The sequence below is a fragment of the Lactuca virosa genome, chromosome 3 (genome assembly GCF_052849685.1).
Source record: "Lactuca virosa cultivar CGN04683 chromosome 3, Lactuca_virosa_CGN04683_v6, whole genome shotgun sequence".
NCBI classification, from domain to species: Eukaryota; Viridiplantae; Streptophyta; class Magnoliopsida; order Asterales; family Asteraceae; genus Lactuca; species Lactuca virosa.
This window is the reverse complement of record NC_136428.1, coordinates 259,551,546-259,568,269: the sequence shown is the minus strand read 5'-3', so window position 1 is coordinate 259,568,269 and position 16,724 is coordinate 259,551,546.

The window sequence follows — 16,724 nt, the reverse complement described above, 5'->3', positions numbered from 1 at the left end:
AAATCAAAAGCAATTCAAAAGGTTTTTTTGTTATCCAAACCGAGAATTGGAGATAAGAAGTAAATACATTTCTTTTCTATGTTTTCAATTTAGAAGCTGTAGAGGAATTCATGTACCCTAATTGTGTGGAGTCACTTATATGCTCAAATTAAGACACATAATAAATGGACTAATGATGTTGAGAGGGACTCGATACATGGGTATAATTATCCAAGCTTGAATTGGAATATGATCATGCATTACATACATATCATCTTGCATAACTTACGTTAAAGTAAATGATTTTGTTAAAAGGTTTAAAGTGTTATTGTGTCTAAAAGTCATGTATCTTACGAGACGTCTTCATCTTACGTACTTTGTTTGAATGCTATGTATTCCAAGTTTAGGTTCAAATGTTTAGAAGATTATGATCCTTATGAAAGGATATTTTTTTTTCATGTATAAAAGTACTTTTGAAGCATATATGGAGTGAAGCCTTATGTATGGACTTCATAGTGTGAACATAACTTATGTAATTATGTTAAATTTACTTTGTTATGTTATGTCATTAAGTTGTAACACCCAAACTTGGACTATTACTTTTGAAACAAAACGTTTTTGTTGGCCTAAATTTTTGTAAAATATGACTTGAAGTTGTATAAATGTTTGACAACCATAGTAAATAAAGCATTGAAAATGGAGTGTTGAATTTGAGACCTGTCAAATAAATATCGCTTGGGTATGCATATGAAGCCAACTCTGTTGAACGATGCATGTAATGTCTGGTTGTGCGAAGCTAAGATATTGGAAGGCCTCGACAAGAATATGATAAATAGTAGGATCATCGTATAAGTTGCATAATGTAATGATAGATTTTTTACAGGTGTTAATAGGTGTGATCATCCAAACATAGTCAAGAAGTCCGAATACATACCTTTTTTTGTAAGAGAAATAAACCTTGAACGTTAGGAAGGACTTGAATGGCAGGGAATAACTAATGGGTCTGAAGTCTTTCATAATGAGTTCCCTTGAAAATTGCATGATTTGGCAACGTAAATGATTATGGTGTCTACTATATAAAGAGATAAGCAGGTGTAATGTCCCCAAAAATTAAGACCAAAAATTTTCGTTTTTAAATTAATAAAACTATTATCCAAAACATCATCATAAAAACCATGGTGAAACAAAGTGTATCAAATACATCACAAAATATCAGAGTAACATAAAATGCGGAGCAAAGTGATGTGTGCACTGTAATCATCTCAGGTTCTTCACATTCGAATCAAACATGAAAACATAAACTGAAAACCGTAAGCACAAAGCTTAGTGAGTTCCCCAAAATACCATGTACCATACATAATAAACATATAATGGGCCTCGCCCGCCATCCGACCCCACCTGACATCGAGCCTCGCTCGGTATACAGATCTGTCGGTCATCTGTCCCCGCCCAACATACATATAAACATATAAGACATGCAATAGTCACAAAGATAAATAATACACAGAATGGTCATCAGGCCCCGCCCAGTACACATTCAAACACAATACATATGTAAGAGTCACACATACATATAAAATCCTAAACATAACAAACCATGGGCCAACATTGGTGCCTTCGACCCGCTAAACATAGTGAGGAAACTCACCTCTAGCTGTTGAAACACTCAAATGAATCTCTATATGCTGGTCCATAAAAATCCTTGCGATATCATTATCAAAATAATATCCAATTAATAATTGGATCTTGACCATAACCAAGAATCTAAGCCACTTAGCCTATAACCAGGGTAAAAGACCATTTGACCCTTTTTCCTACTTGGCCCAAAACCAAGGCCCAACCAAATTGCTCAACAGGCCCAAATCCTAAATGGCAACCCAAAGCCTAATGGTCCAATCTTCCAAATTGGGCCCAACCCCCATCATGGGCCTAAATCCAAGGAAGCCCAAAATACTAGTAAAAAAGCCCAAATCAGAAGTCTAATGATCTAACAAGGCCAAAATCTTAAAAACCCAAACTATAGCCTAAACCAAGAATGTCAAGCCCAAATGTCCATCTAATGAGTATGCGGATGTAATCAGCTCGTACGCTATGTACTCCGTACGGGGTCAGTACGCGCATCATACCAGCTGGGTACGCCCAACGTACTCCCCAGACTACCAAACCACTTCATTAAGCACTTAATCGGCTAAGACATAGTGCCAAACTCTCTGATCTAAATCTATAAGGTAACTTATCACGTAAAGTTAGGAACTTTACACCCATGCATGGCTTAATGGCTCCCAACACTAAAAAAGAAGCTTAATAAAGCTCTTAACACTTGCATGGACCAATATATTTCACAAAGTTTGCATTTTTATGAACAGGGGACCTCCATGGATCTAAGATCTAACATCCATTGCTTCTAGAGTAGATCAAAAGCTCAACTTTAACTTAAAAGACTAAAAAATGAATAAATAACTCCATAAAATAGATCTAGCACAAATGACCATCAAGGTGAGAGCTTTTTACCTCAAAAGGCTTGCAAATGTGAAGGCAACTTTGGATCTACAAGCTCAAGCTATTCCTCCAAGTGTTCCTCTTCTTTTTCTTCACCTCAAAACACCAACAAACTCACTTTTAAGCTCAAATCTCCCCAAATGCACTTAGGGTTTCGTTTTCAGGATATAGGGAGATAGAGTTTGGTCAATAAAAGTCCAAGAGGTGGTTTAAGTTGTTTAAATGGGGTGAAAACCCTAAAAAAATAGGGTTTGCCCTTGCACCACGTACGCCATGTGTACTCCACATACGCCCTGCGTACGTGGGTGAAACCCACGATCATCTAATGGCGAGTATGCTAAGTGTACTCATAGAGTACGCCCAACATACTAGCTAGGGGACCAAAATGTTATTTTGTATAAAGGGCTAAAAGGAAACTTACCATATTCCTAGTGTTACAATTCTCCCTCACTTGAATCAGACTTCGTCCTCGAAGTCCGCTGCCCCAAACAACTCTGGATAGTGCTCGCTTATCTCGTCCTCCGGTTCCCACGTCCATTCTGAACCCTTGTAGTGTTGCCACTGAACTTTCACCAACTCATCAACCTTGTTCCTCAAGGTTTTCGTCCTCCAATCAAGAATCGCCATCGGTCTATCGATATAACTCAGGTGATCATCCACCTGAATATCCTCCAATGGAACCACCACGGAATCATCCACTAAACATTTCCGCAACTGAGAGACGTGGAATGTCCTATAGATCTGACTAAGCTCCCCAGAAATATCCAAGCAATAAGCAACCCGGCCCACCTGGGCCAAAACCTTAAAACGACCAGTGTACCTGGGGCCCAACTTGCCCAACTTCCTGAATTGGATGACACCTTTCCAAGGTGACACCTCCATGAGGACCATATCCTCAACCTGGAACTCTACATCTGATGGGCGCTTATCAACATAGCTCTTCTGCCAACTATGGGTTGTCTGGAGTCTACTCCGAACCTGCTGAATCAACCCAGTAGTCTTGAGTACCACCTTGGTAATCCCCATGACCCCCTGACCGACCTCACCCCAACAAATTCGGGTCCTGTATTTCCTCCTATAGATCATCTCAAAAGGAGGTCGAACAATGCTGGCGTGATAGCTGTTGTTATACGAAAATTCCGCTAACAGAAGATATGTATCCCAACTCCCACCGAAATCAAAAACACACACTCAAAGCATATCCTCCAAGGTCTGAATAGTCTGCTCGCTCTGACCATCAGTCTGCGGATGGAAAGCCGTGCTAAAATGCAGACGAGTACCCAGCTCGTCGTGGAACATCTTCCAAAATCCGGAAGTGAACCGGACGCCCCTTTCTGAAACCACAGAAACTGGCACCCCATACCGTGCCACGACCTCCCTGATGTATACCTCAGCCAGATTCTCCGTAGAGATACTCTCCTAAATCGGGATAAAATGCATGCTCTTGGTCAATCGATCCACAATGACCCAAATCGAATCCACTCTGTACACAGTCTGCGACAACTTTGTAATAAAGTCCATGGTAATCTCCTCCCATTTCCAAATGGGAATATCCAACGACTGCATCTTTCCGTGAAGTTGCTGATGTTTGACCTTGACTTTCCTGTAAGTCAATCACATCTCCACATACTAAGCTACATCCTGCTTCATGTAGGGTCATCACTAATCAGGATGAAGATCTCTATACATCTTCGTCGGCCTGGGATGAATGGATAATCTCGATTTGTATGCCTCCTCCATTAGATTCTGATGCACACCACCCCAATACGGAACCCATACTCTCTGATGGAGAGTCAATAACTCTCGGATATCATAATAAAAGGAAGCCACCTGACCCACTATGCGCTCACTCTTCCGGTGGTCTTCCTTAATGGCCTCGATCTGAGCCTCTCCAATCCGCTCCAAAAGTTGAGTGATCACGGTCATCCTCAAACAAATATCCCTGATCAGAGTCACGACCATCTTGCGGCTAAGAGCATCGGCCACTACATTGGCCTTCTTCGGATGGCAAAGGATCTCACAATAATAATCCTTCACCACATCCAACCGCCGGCGTTGATTGATCCATCAGATACCTCAGGCTCTTGTGATCCGTTTAGATAGTACATCGGACCCCATAGAGGTAATGTCGCCAAATCTTGATAGCAAAAACCACATCCCACAGCTCTAAATCATGCGTCAGATAATTTGCCTCATGAGGCTTCAGCTGCCTCGAAGCGTAAGCGATCACGTGACCCATCTGCATCAGAACTGCACCCAAAACTGTGATCGAAGCATCACAATAAACAACGGATTCCTCAACACCCTTCGGTAGGGTCAAAATTGGCGCCTCACACAGTCTATGCCTCCAAATCTTGAAAGCTACCTGCTGCTCAGACCCCCAGCGAAAAGTGACGGTCTTCTTCGTCAACCGAGTCAGAGGAACCGTGTGACAACCCGAAATTTTTAACCTTGTAAAAGTCAACTTGGGTCAACGAAAGTCCAACATATCAATTAAAGGTTAAATTTATTTCTTTAATTACCTTAAAATACTTAGAGTAATAATTTATAGATGTATGGACTTTGTATTCAAAGTGTAGTGTGTTAAGGAGGAAAATCACTTAGGAACCGAGAAGCCCTTTGTCCGAACCGCAAACCTCGTATGGACCGCAAACCTCGCAGAACCGAACACACCCTCGCAGCCGTAAACACCCTTCAGTTTGCGGCCGTGAACTCGCTTCGGTTTGCGGCCGTGAACATACCTTAGACCGTGAACCTCCTTCGGACCGTACACTCCTCCCTATATATATGAGTTTGGCTGATTTTATCCTTATTTCTTCATCTCTGGCCGAAAACACACTCTTTTTCTCTCTAGATCTCCAACCGAAAACTCCCATTTACCTCTCAAATATCATCCTTCTTCCCTTAATCTTCAAGGGAACTTGCTTAGGATCTTCAAGTGTTCTTCTTCCATCAAGAAGATTGGGTCGTGAACACCCAGATTGGACCGTTCTTCTTCATCTCTGGCCGAAAACACACTCAAATATCATCTGTCACACCCCAAAACCGGAATGGCGGAAATGTGCAGGGGTGGAGGACGTCATGTTCAGTATCACAACAATGCATAGTAGTAAACAAGCAACAACATCATCCATTGCATTAATAATATAATTTAATACAAGTGTGTTCTGTAAAGTTTAATAGACACCAAAAAGTAAATCAAAATATGAGATGAGTCTTGAATGCTCCATCTTCTCAAAAGCCTGGCATCGGTACCTGTCTACTGATGACCTGAGAATACAAGTTATTTTGAAAGAGTTTATCAGGTTTAAAGCTGGTGAGATCATAAGTATTTTAGTGTCGGTGTTTGTATGAAAGTGTTTGTAAGTACTTGATGTATAAGTTTGTAAATGTTTGAATCTCCTAGAAAACCCTATGTTTTCTACTAAAAGTAGCCTTCTACCAAGGCATCAAATGTTTGTATGTAAGTCTCTTGTAAGAGTATGTATTTTCCCAATATCTGACTATCATTATCCATAAATATAGTGTTTACATTACTGTTCATTGTGTGAAGATCACAAAGTGAATGCAATGGAGAAATAAAATAGTACTGTAGTGTTGTATTAAGTAACTACTGATGTACTAACTACCTTAAACCAATTGTTATTTAAAGTACTATGTGATCGGCCTGTACCATACTACCGACTAGAAACACGACGATGTAAGACGTGGGAAGAAATGACGTTTGGCACCCGTAGACTTGCAAGTCCCACTGTAGCTAGCATCAAGGTGTAGGATAGTCAATCCAGTATAGATCTATACACAAACTCAACGCTCTCCACTTAAGGAGATTATGGATACAAAACGAGCCATGACAGGTGATGCCATGCCCCGTTACGTGGCTCACATAACTGTAGTAGTGTTCTTGTATATGTATTGTGTGTACTAGCTGTATTGTATGTTCTCTCTCTGTCTAGTATGTATGTATGTTCTCTCTGTGTGTTATTGTTTGTTTCTCATCATAGTGCGTTATGTTTGTTTCTCGTCATAGTGTTCTCTATCTATATGTTATGTTTGTTTCTCATCATAGTATTCTCTATCTGTATGTTATGTTTGTTTCTCATCATAGTATGTATTTACTCATGTATGAACTGACTCATTGTATGTTTCACTGTTCTAGTAATAGTATTAGTAACTTCCTAACTATACCTATTATAGTTTACTAGCAATGTTGTTTGTATAAATGAACATGTTTGTATACCTTTGCTACCCAAAGGTATTGAACTGAATGAAGGAACCTTTATATCTATACACATATACATGTTATATAACTAAGATTCAAACGACCTTCGGACAAATAACCGATACCCTAAGTCCACAACCAAACAAGGAACATGAAGTAAGGCAAACTATCAGTCCTAAGTCCTTTCAATCCTACTTATATAACTATATCTATATAGATATGAATTTAAACAAGTATAAGTTTAAAAGAGTTTGAATAAAAGTATTTAACATGTAAAAGTAATTGATGACCATTTGAAGTAGTTTTGTTTGTTAAAACAGCTAATTGAATAGCAAATCCTTTGTTTGATAGTTATTAATCACATGTGATTGATATAATAAATATAATGTTTCAACTTGTATCCCCCCCATAAAAGCATTTATTATCATTTAAAATATAGATTAAGGGGTATGAACTCACCTGTAGTGAGTGGTTTGGATGAACAGATGTTATAGGATGCTAAGTGTCAAGTGAAGACTTGAGCACACACAAGGATCCTAGTTAGCATATAATAACACATATATGTATCCAATTAGTCATTTAAGACACCCTAGGACATGAAAAACACTTTGATTCAAGTGCTATAAGTACCATGGATTGCATCTAAGGGTTGTAGGGCTTTGTTTTTGAGTTTACGGTCCAAGGGTAAACTCTTCATGAGTTTACGGTTTTGGGTTTACGGTCCCAATGGGTTTACGGCCGTAAACCCATGGTAACTTCTACCATTTGGTGTTTTGAGGTCTTATAAGTCATAAAGAAGTATCCTAACTTCAAGTCTAAGCCTTAGGAAGTGATTGTGGCACCATGGCATCAACTTATAGAGTTTACGGCCCATGGACCATTTCTCTATGAGTTTACGGCCGTAAACTCTATGACTTCTTGGTCTTTTTGATGTTTAAGGTCCTAAACACTTCCAGGTAGTGATCTAGACTAGTATACAAGGCTTAGTAAGGGACTAGGGCTCACAATGGCCCTTTCATTAGGGTTTACGGTTCAAGAACATGTCTTGACCGTAAACACCTTTGATCTTGTGTTTCTTTGTGTTTTATAGTTGAATAAGAAGTGAAACAAGCCTTATAACACTCTAGGGTAAGAATACTTACAATAAAGGAGCTTGAAAGGGTGTTCACGGCCCAAGAACACTAGTGTGTGTTCTTGGTGAAATGAAGAATGCTTGAAGATCTAAACAAATGGAATGATTTCATGGATGAAATCATGTAAGATCACTAGGTGATGAAGGATATCAACTAATTAAGGCAAGAAACACTTACAAAGTTGAAGATCAAGAAGGAAAATCGGATGCTACTTGAGAGAGAAATGAGTTTCTAGACTTGAAAATGGTAAAAAAGTGTATAAAATGACTAAGTGTCATATTTATACTCCTTAGAGTTTACGGCCGTAAACACCATGTTTGGGCCGTAAACTCCAAACTCTTGGAGTTTTGAGACTTTATTGATGCACAATAAACCCTAGAGTATCCTCTCTCCAGTTATCTCTTGAAGTACTAAGCTTTAAAACACTCAAACTGACTCCAAAAAGCTTAAAAGTTAGCAGGAACAGTTCTGACTTCTATTGAAGTGAATGGTTGTACAGAATAGAAATTTCGGGTTGTCACATCATCCCCCCGTTAGAAGGAATTTCGTCCCGAAATTAGAGTTTAAGCAAATAAGTAGTTACAAATAACTAAGTAAAAAGACGAGGATATTTCAGTTTCATCTGATCCTCTCGCTCCCAAGTGAATTCAGGTCCTCGCTTGGCGTTCCAGCGAACCTTCACTATCGGGATACGACTTTGTTTCGTTTGCTTGACCTCCCGGTCCATGATCTCCACAGGTTCTTCCACGAAGTTGAGGCTCTCGTTGATCTCGATCTCGTCGAGTGGGATTACAAGAGTCTCGTCGGACAGACACTTTTTCAAGTTCGAGACGTGGAAAGTAGAATGTATGTTACTGAGTTCGTGGGGTACGTTAAGTTTGTAAGCTACAGGGCCGATTCTAGCGAGAATCTCGAAAGGCCCTATGTATCTTGGATTTAGCTTTCCATGCTTTCCAAAGCGTATTAAGCCCTTCCAGGGTGAGACCCTCAATAGAACACGGTCGCCCACCTGGAATTCCAACGGTTTCCTTCGTTTATCTACGTAGCTTTTCTGTCGGTCTCTAGAGGCTTTCAATCGTTCGCGAATCTGAACGATTTTCTCTGTCGTTTCCCGTATGATCTCCGGACCTGTGAGAGTGCTGTCAGGAACTCGTCCTTTAGCTAACTGGGTGTCACCCACCTCAGACCAGCACAGAGGGGATCTGCACTTTCGGCCATAGAGGGCCTCGAATGGAGCATATTTTATGCTCGTGTGATAACTGTTGTTGTAGGAAAATTCGACAAGGGGTAAATGAGTATCCCATGTCTTCCCAAAGTCGATCACGCAGGCTCGCAACATATCTTCCAAGGTTTGTATAGTCCTCTCACTTTGTCCGTCGATCTGTGGATGGTAGGCTGTACTCATGTCCAGCCTAGTTCCTAGGGAACTTTGTAGCGACTGCCAGAACGTCGAAGTGAATCTACTATCTCTGTCCGAGATAATGGATATGGGAACACCATGCAGTCGTACAATCTCCTGAATGTAGGTTCTTGTAAGCTTCTCCATCTTGTCTGTCTCTTTGATAGGCAGGAAGTGTGCGGACTTGGTCAATATGTCGACGATGAACCATATGGTATCAAGTCCACCCGTTGTCTTGGGCAACTTGGTTATGAAGTCCATAGTGATCCGCTCCCACTTCGATTCTGGTATCTCAGGCTGTTGTAGTAGACCTGAGGGTTTCTGGTATTCGACCTTGACCTTGGCGCAAGTAAGGCATTTACTCACGAAGGTAGCAATCTCTGCTTTCATGTTAGGCCACCAGTATAGCTTTTTAAGATCCAGATACATCTTATCTGAACCCGGGTGGACGGAATAACGAGTGTTGTGCGCCTCGGTCATGACCAAATCTCTGAAACCACCGTGTTTCGGTGTCCAGATCCGATCCATGAGATATAAGGCTCCGCCACCCTTGACTTCCAAGTTTTTATCCATCCCTCTTAGGGATTCACCCGCCACATTTTCAGGTTTCAAAGCGTCGAGCTGAGCCTCCTTAATTTGTGTGGACAAGTGTGAATGGATAGTCATAGTCAATGATTTGACTCTACGACCAGAGTATTCTTTCCGACTTAGGGCGTCAGCTACTACGTTGGCTTTACCCGGATGATAACGAATTTCACATTCGTAATCACTGAGTAGCTCGACCCATCGTCGTTGTCTCATGTTGAGCTCCTTCTGGTCGAATATATGCTGTAGGCTTTTGTGGTCTGTAAAGATAGTGCTTTTTGTACCATACAGGTAGTGTCTCCAGATCTTCAGAGCAAACACAACTGCTCCTAGTTCAAGATCGTGAGTGGTGTAGTTGACCTCGTGTGTCTTCAGCTGTCTCGAGGCATAGGCGATGACCTTACCTCATTGCATCAGAACGCAACCGAGCCCTTGATTTGACGCATCGCAATAGACAACGAAGTCTTCTATCCCTTCGGGGAGGGATAGTATTGGTGCGGTGCATAAGGCTCGCTTGAGCGTTTGGAACGCTCTCTCCTGCTTTTCTTCCCAGTCAAAGGCCACGCCCTTCTGGGTCAGTGTTGTAAGGGGCTTCGCAATCCGGGAGAAGTTCTGAATGAACCTGCGATAGTAGCCAGCGAGGCCTAAAAATTGACGAATTTCGGTAGGCGTCTTCCGTGCTGACCAGCTCTCAATGGCTTTGATTTTGGAAGGGTCCACGTGTATTCCCTCTTCACTAACCACGTGCCCTAAGAATTCGACTCGTCGGATCCAAAATTCGCATTTCGAGAACTTCGCATAGAGCTTCTCCGAACGCAGCGTTTCTAAGACTAGTCGCAGATGTTAACTACGCTCTTCCTTACTACGAGAGTATATAAGTATGTCATCGATGAAGATGATGACGAACTGATCCAAGTAAGGACGACACACCCTATTCATTAAATCCATGAATACTGCGGGCGCATTGGTTAATCCGAACGGCATCACTACGAATTCGTAGTGCCCATAACGAGTTCGGAAGGCTGTCTTCAGGACATCCTCCCCTAGCACTCATAGTTGGTGATACCCGGATCTTAGATTGATTTTTGAAAAGAAGTTCGCCCCTTGAAGTTGATCAAATAAATCGTCTATGCGAGGCAGAGGATAACGATTCTTGACGGTTAGTTTGTTGAGCTCCCTGTAGTCGATGCACATACGAAACGATCCGTCTTTCTTCTTGACGAACAAGACTGGAGCTCCCCAGGATGAGAAGCTTGGTTTTATAAAGCCCTTGCTGAGCAGTTCGTTAAGTTGACCGGACAGTTCTTGCATCTCTGCAGGTGCTAGACGATAGGGCGATTTGGCTACGGGGGTAGCCCCTGGAACTAAGTCGATCCTGAACGCGACTTGACGTTGCGGAGGTAATCCTGGGAGTTCTTCTGGAAAGATATCGGGAAAGTCGCGTACTACTGGGATGTTCTTAATGTCTTTCGTTTCTTGGATCACATCTACCACATGAGCAAGGAATGCGCGACATTCCTTTCGCAAGAATTTTTGGGCTTGAATACACGAGATGATACGAAGGTTCGTGTCGGGTTTGTCGCTGTAGATTACTAGAGTTTCTTCAGACGGCAGATTAAGGCGAACAACCTTTTCATAACACATGATGTCGGCACGATGAAGGCTCAACCAATCCATGCCGATAATGACGTCGAAACTTTTAATTGAAACCGGCATGAGGTCGATCGAAAATGAATGGCTATCTAGAGTTAAGGTACATCCTATGTATATACTGCTAGTGTTCTCTGTCTTCCCATTAGCCATTTCTACAGTGAGCGGTTCTTTAAGTGCTCGTGATTTTTGCTTAAGTAAATGAGCAAATTTTTGGTTCACGAAACTCCTCTCCGCTCCACTATCAAACAGTATGCATGCATAAGAGTTATCGAGGAGAAACGTACCAGTGACCACTGTGGGGTCGGCAACCGCTTCCTCATGGCCTATATCCAGAACTCTTCCTACTCCGCCGGCGATCCCTGCCTTTGGGCAGTTCCTTTTGTAGTGGCCCACTTCACCACAATTGTAGCAAGCTTGGCCCACTACAGCGCCGGGGACTTGGTTGACTGGCCTTGCCGGAGCTTTGCAGAAACGGGCAGTGTGCCCCTTCCTGTTGCAGTTAGAGCACTGCATTTCCCGGCAGGCTCCTGTGTGGTGGAAGTTGCATCTGTTGCACTTTGGCAAACTTCCAGCATACTGCTTTATCGGAGCAGCAGCGGCAGGTGCTATCGCAGCATGAATTGCCACGACCTGCTGCTTTTTGGCAGCCTTCTTCTTCTTCTTGTCATCCCAGAATTTCCGCTTGTTGTCAGCGACTTTGGAGGGTTCTGAGATGGCTAGGGTGGTTGTTGCTGATGGGGTACGGACCCCATGGTCAATAAGCCGTTGTGCCAACCGCTTGGCACTGTCGAAGGTAGTGGGGTTTGAAGCTAACACATTCCCCTGAAATGGAGGCACCAGCCCCCAGATGTACCTCTCTATTTTCTTTCCCTCTGTATGAACCATGTTGGGACAGAGGGCCACCAGCTCGCAGAATCTGGCGGTGTAGGAGACTATGTCGGAGCCCTTCATGGTTAGGCTCCACAGTTCTTGCTCCAGTTTCTGAATTTCGCCTCTTGGGCAGTATTCCTCGATCATTAGCTCTCTCAGAGCTTCCCAGCCCATGACATTTGCCACTACAAGAGATAGTGACTTGACATGGCTATTCCACCATGTCAGGGCTTTTGCCTCGAAGGTGCACGCAGCAAATTTGACTTTGCTTCCTTCCGGGCATGAGCAGATCTCGAAGATCGACTCCGTCTTTTCGAACCATTGCGAGAGGGCAATGACTCCGCCAGTCCCTTTAAAGGACAGTGGCTTGCAGTTGGTGAAGTCCTTGTAGGAGCACTCTCTCAAGCGCACAGGGATTTCACCATGAGTAGATTGAACAGGGGTTCCTCCTCCAGTGGAACCGGAAGAATGATATTGAGCCATGGCTGTTGCCACAGCCGCAACTACTGCAGCATTTAGTGCTACCGTATCAATTTGAGGAGCAGGTGGTGTTGCAGTTACCGGAGGATCGCGTCTCGTTGATCGGCGTGGAGCCATGTTTTAACTATAAGTTTACAACGATGAAGATATTGATAAGAATTTAATAGGGAGAATTTGATGAGAATGACTCATGGACTAACTCTCCATAGCCCAATAGCACAATTGAACAGTACGATTGAATGTAGGTTTAGTACTAACAGATGAAAGCATTTGGATAATAATTTCCATGAGATTAGGTATCTGTCAATAATATTGGAATTACAGATGTAACAAGTTCAGGAAAAGTGACCTAGAAGTAGGTCTTACATCAACTAAGAAGGGAAAATTTTGACAGATCTACGACCTACTCAAGACCTAGCAGGTCCAAGTTTTAACAAAGATAGGAAATTAGACTAGAGTTTTTACATAAACTAGGTTATATCCAAAAGAGAAGTCGAGGAGACTCTATCTGCGATGAGAACTACTAGAGTGAGTTCTTGACTCCGACAGAAGGCGTTCTATGTCCCTCATGCGCCTTTCGGATCTTACTTGTTGAGCTCGAAGTTTCCTGACTTCAGCTTGGGATGCAGCTAGCTGTTGCTGCAGAGTCCCATTGGTTATCCTAACCCTTTCCATAGCTACCTCGAGTTGGCGAATGCAGACCGTGTTAACGCCAGAGTTGGCGTCAATCTCCACTACTCGGTCGATAGTTGCTCGACCTTGCTCGGTGTTCTGAGCGATCCTACGGACCATGATGGGCAGGACTTGGTCAGCTGAACCTCCCTCGTTTAGGTTGTAAAAGCTTTGGTCCCTATTGTAGGGAATGGGTTGACCATGTTCCTGACTCCATCTGGTCAAGTTTGTGGCCCACAAAGGTGTGAGTCCTTGAAATGCTGGACGAGGGTTTGGGTTTGGAGCTACTGGGGGTAGGTTGTTGACTTCAGGTTCTGAGTCAGAACCATCAGAAAAGCCTTCAGCATAGTGATCATCCAAAGGGATTGGATGATCATCTTCTGGCTCTTCTTCAAGCCATCCAGCATTGCCGTTGTTGGGATAGTATGGATCTCCGGGAAGATGGAATCCAGCCATGATATCTACGCGAGAAAAGGGGTATAAGATATAACTAAATAGACGCACTAATTAGATAATTATAATATGATCTTCATTAGTTACTTCAATACTTGGTTAGTGCATACCAGTTATATGTACTTAAAACAGGATAGACCTTCGAATAAGTGACCCTAACTCTAAGTCCACAACCAAACAAGGAACAGGAAGTAAAGCAAATATCACAGATTCTAAGTCTATGACATCCTAGTTACATATATCCTTAGCGTATCCACTTAGCAATTATTGACCTACTGATAAAGAACTTTAATTCTCAGATAAGTAATTATAGTAACACAAAATACTCCTATAGTATTTTAAGTTTATGTTCTGTTCTATTGTTTTCATTGTAGTAGTGTTGGTAAGTTTTTAGACTTGTTGCAACCTCACAATCATCCTTAGGCACATGCTAGTCACTCCTCGGATAATATAGTTGATCAGGCTATATCTTCCCAGGGTTGACTATATGTCTCTAAGTCTAATTGTGTTGCCCAACAATCGTAATACTTTTGTTCTGTCCTAGTGACACTGATTTTAGTATGAATGCAGGTATGTATACTTGGTTAAATATTTTATTATTTAAAAGTACAAACTCTTGGTCAGAGTATTTTAATCCCGTTGTGTTTATAGTTCGTATATCTTTTATGGGTTGATATACTTGATTCACTATAAACAATGCTCTGATACCAATCTGTCACACCCCAAAACCGGAATGGCGGAAACGTTCAGGGGTGGAGGACGTCATGTTCAGTATCACAACAATGAATAGTAGTAAACAAGCAACAACATCATCCATTGCATTAATAATATAATTTAATACAAGTGTGTTCTATAAAGTTTAATAGACACCAAAAAGTAAATCAAAATATGAGATGAGTCTTGAATGCTCCATCTTCTCAAAAGCCTGGCATCGGTACCTGTCTACTGATGACCTGAGAATACAAGTTATTTTGAAAGAGTTTATCAGCTTTAAAGCTGGTGAGATCATAAGTATTTTAGTGTCGGTGTTTGTATGAAAGTGTTTGTAAGTACTTGATGTATAAGTTTGTAAATGTTTGAATCTCCTAGAAAACCCTATGTTTTCTACTAAAAGTAGCCTTCTACCAAGGCATCAAATGTTTGTATGTAAGTCTCTTGTAAGAGTATGTATTTTCCCAAAATCTGACTATCATTATCCATAAATATAGTGTTTACATTACTGTTCATTGTGTGAAGATCACAAAGTGAATGCAATGGAGAAATAAAATAGTACTGTAGTGTTATATTAAGTAACCACTGCTGTACTAACTACCTTAAACCAATTGTTATTTAAAGTACTATGTGATCGGCCTGTACCATACTACCGACTAGAAACACGACGATGTAAGACGTGGGAAGAAATGACGTTTGGCACCCGTAGACTTGCAAGTCCCACTGTAGCTAGCATCAAGGTGTAGGATAGTCAATCCAGTATAGATCTATACACAAACTCAACGCTCTCCACTTAAGGAGATTATGGATACAAAACGAGCCATGACAGGTGATGCCATGCCCCGTTACGTGGCTCACATAACTGTAGTAGTGTTCTTGTATATGTATTGTGTGTACTAGCTGTATTGTATGTTCTCTCTCTCTGTCTAGTATGTATGTATGTTCTCTCTGTGTGTTATTGTTTGTTTCTCATCATAGTGCGTTATGTTTGTTTCTCGTCATAGTGTTCTCTATCTATATGTTATGTTTGTTTCTCATCATAGTATTCTCTATCTGTATGTTATGTTTGTTTCTCATCATAGTATGTATTTACTCATGTATGAACTGACTCATTGTATGTTTCACTGTTCTAGTAATAGTATTAGTAACTTCCTAACTATACTTATTATAGTTTACTAGCAATGTTGTTTGTATAAATGAACATGTTTGTATACCTTTGCTACCCAAAGGTATTGAACTGAATGAAGGAACCTTTATATCTATACACATATACATGTTATATAACTAAGATTCAAATGACCTTCGGACAAATAACCGATACCCTAAGTCCACAACCAAACAAGGAACAGGAAGTAAGGGAAACTATCAGTCCTACTTATTTAACTATATCTATATAGATATGCATTTGAACAAGTATAAGTTTAAAAGAGTTTGAATAAAAGTATTTAACATGTAAAAGTAATTGATGACCATTTGAAGTAGTTTTGTTTGTTAAAACAGCTAATTGAATAGCAAATCCTTTGTTTGATAGTTATTAATCACATGTGATTGATATAATAACTATAATGTTTCAACTTGTATCCCCCCCCCCCATCAAAGCATTTATTATCATTTAAAATATAGATTAAGGGGTATGAACTCACCTGTAGTGAGTGGTTTGGATGAACAGATGTTATAGGATGCTAAGTGTCAAGTGAAGACTTGAGCACACACAAGGATCCTAGTTAGCATATAATAACACATATATGTATCCAATTACTCATTAAACAACTAATTAACCAAGTTAAGACACCCTAGGACATGAAAAACACTTTGATTCAAGTGCTATAAGTACCATGGATTGCATCTAAGGGTTGTAGGGCTTTGTTTTTGAGTTTACGGTTTTGGGTTTACGGTCCCAATGGGTTTACGGCCGTAAACCCATGGTAACTTCTACCATTTGGTGTTTTGAGGTCTTATAAGTCATAAAGAAGTATCCTAACTTCAAGTCTAAGCCTTAGGAAGTGATTGTGGCACCATGGCATCAACTTATAGAGTTTACGGCCCATGGACCATTTCTCTATGAGTT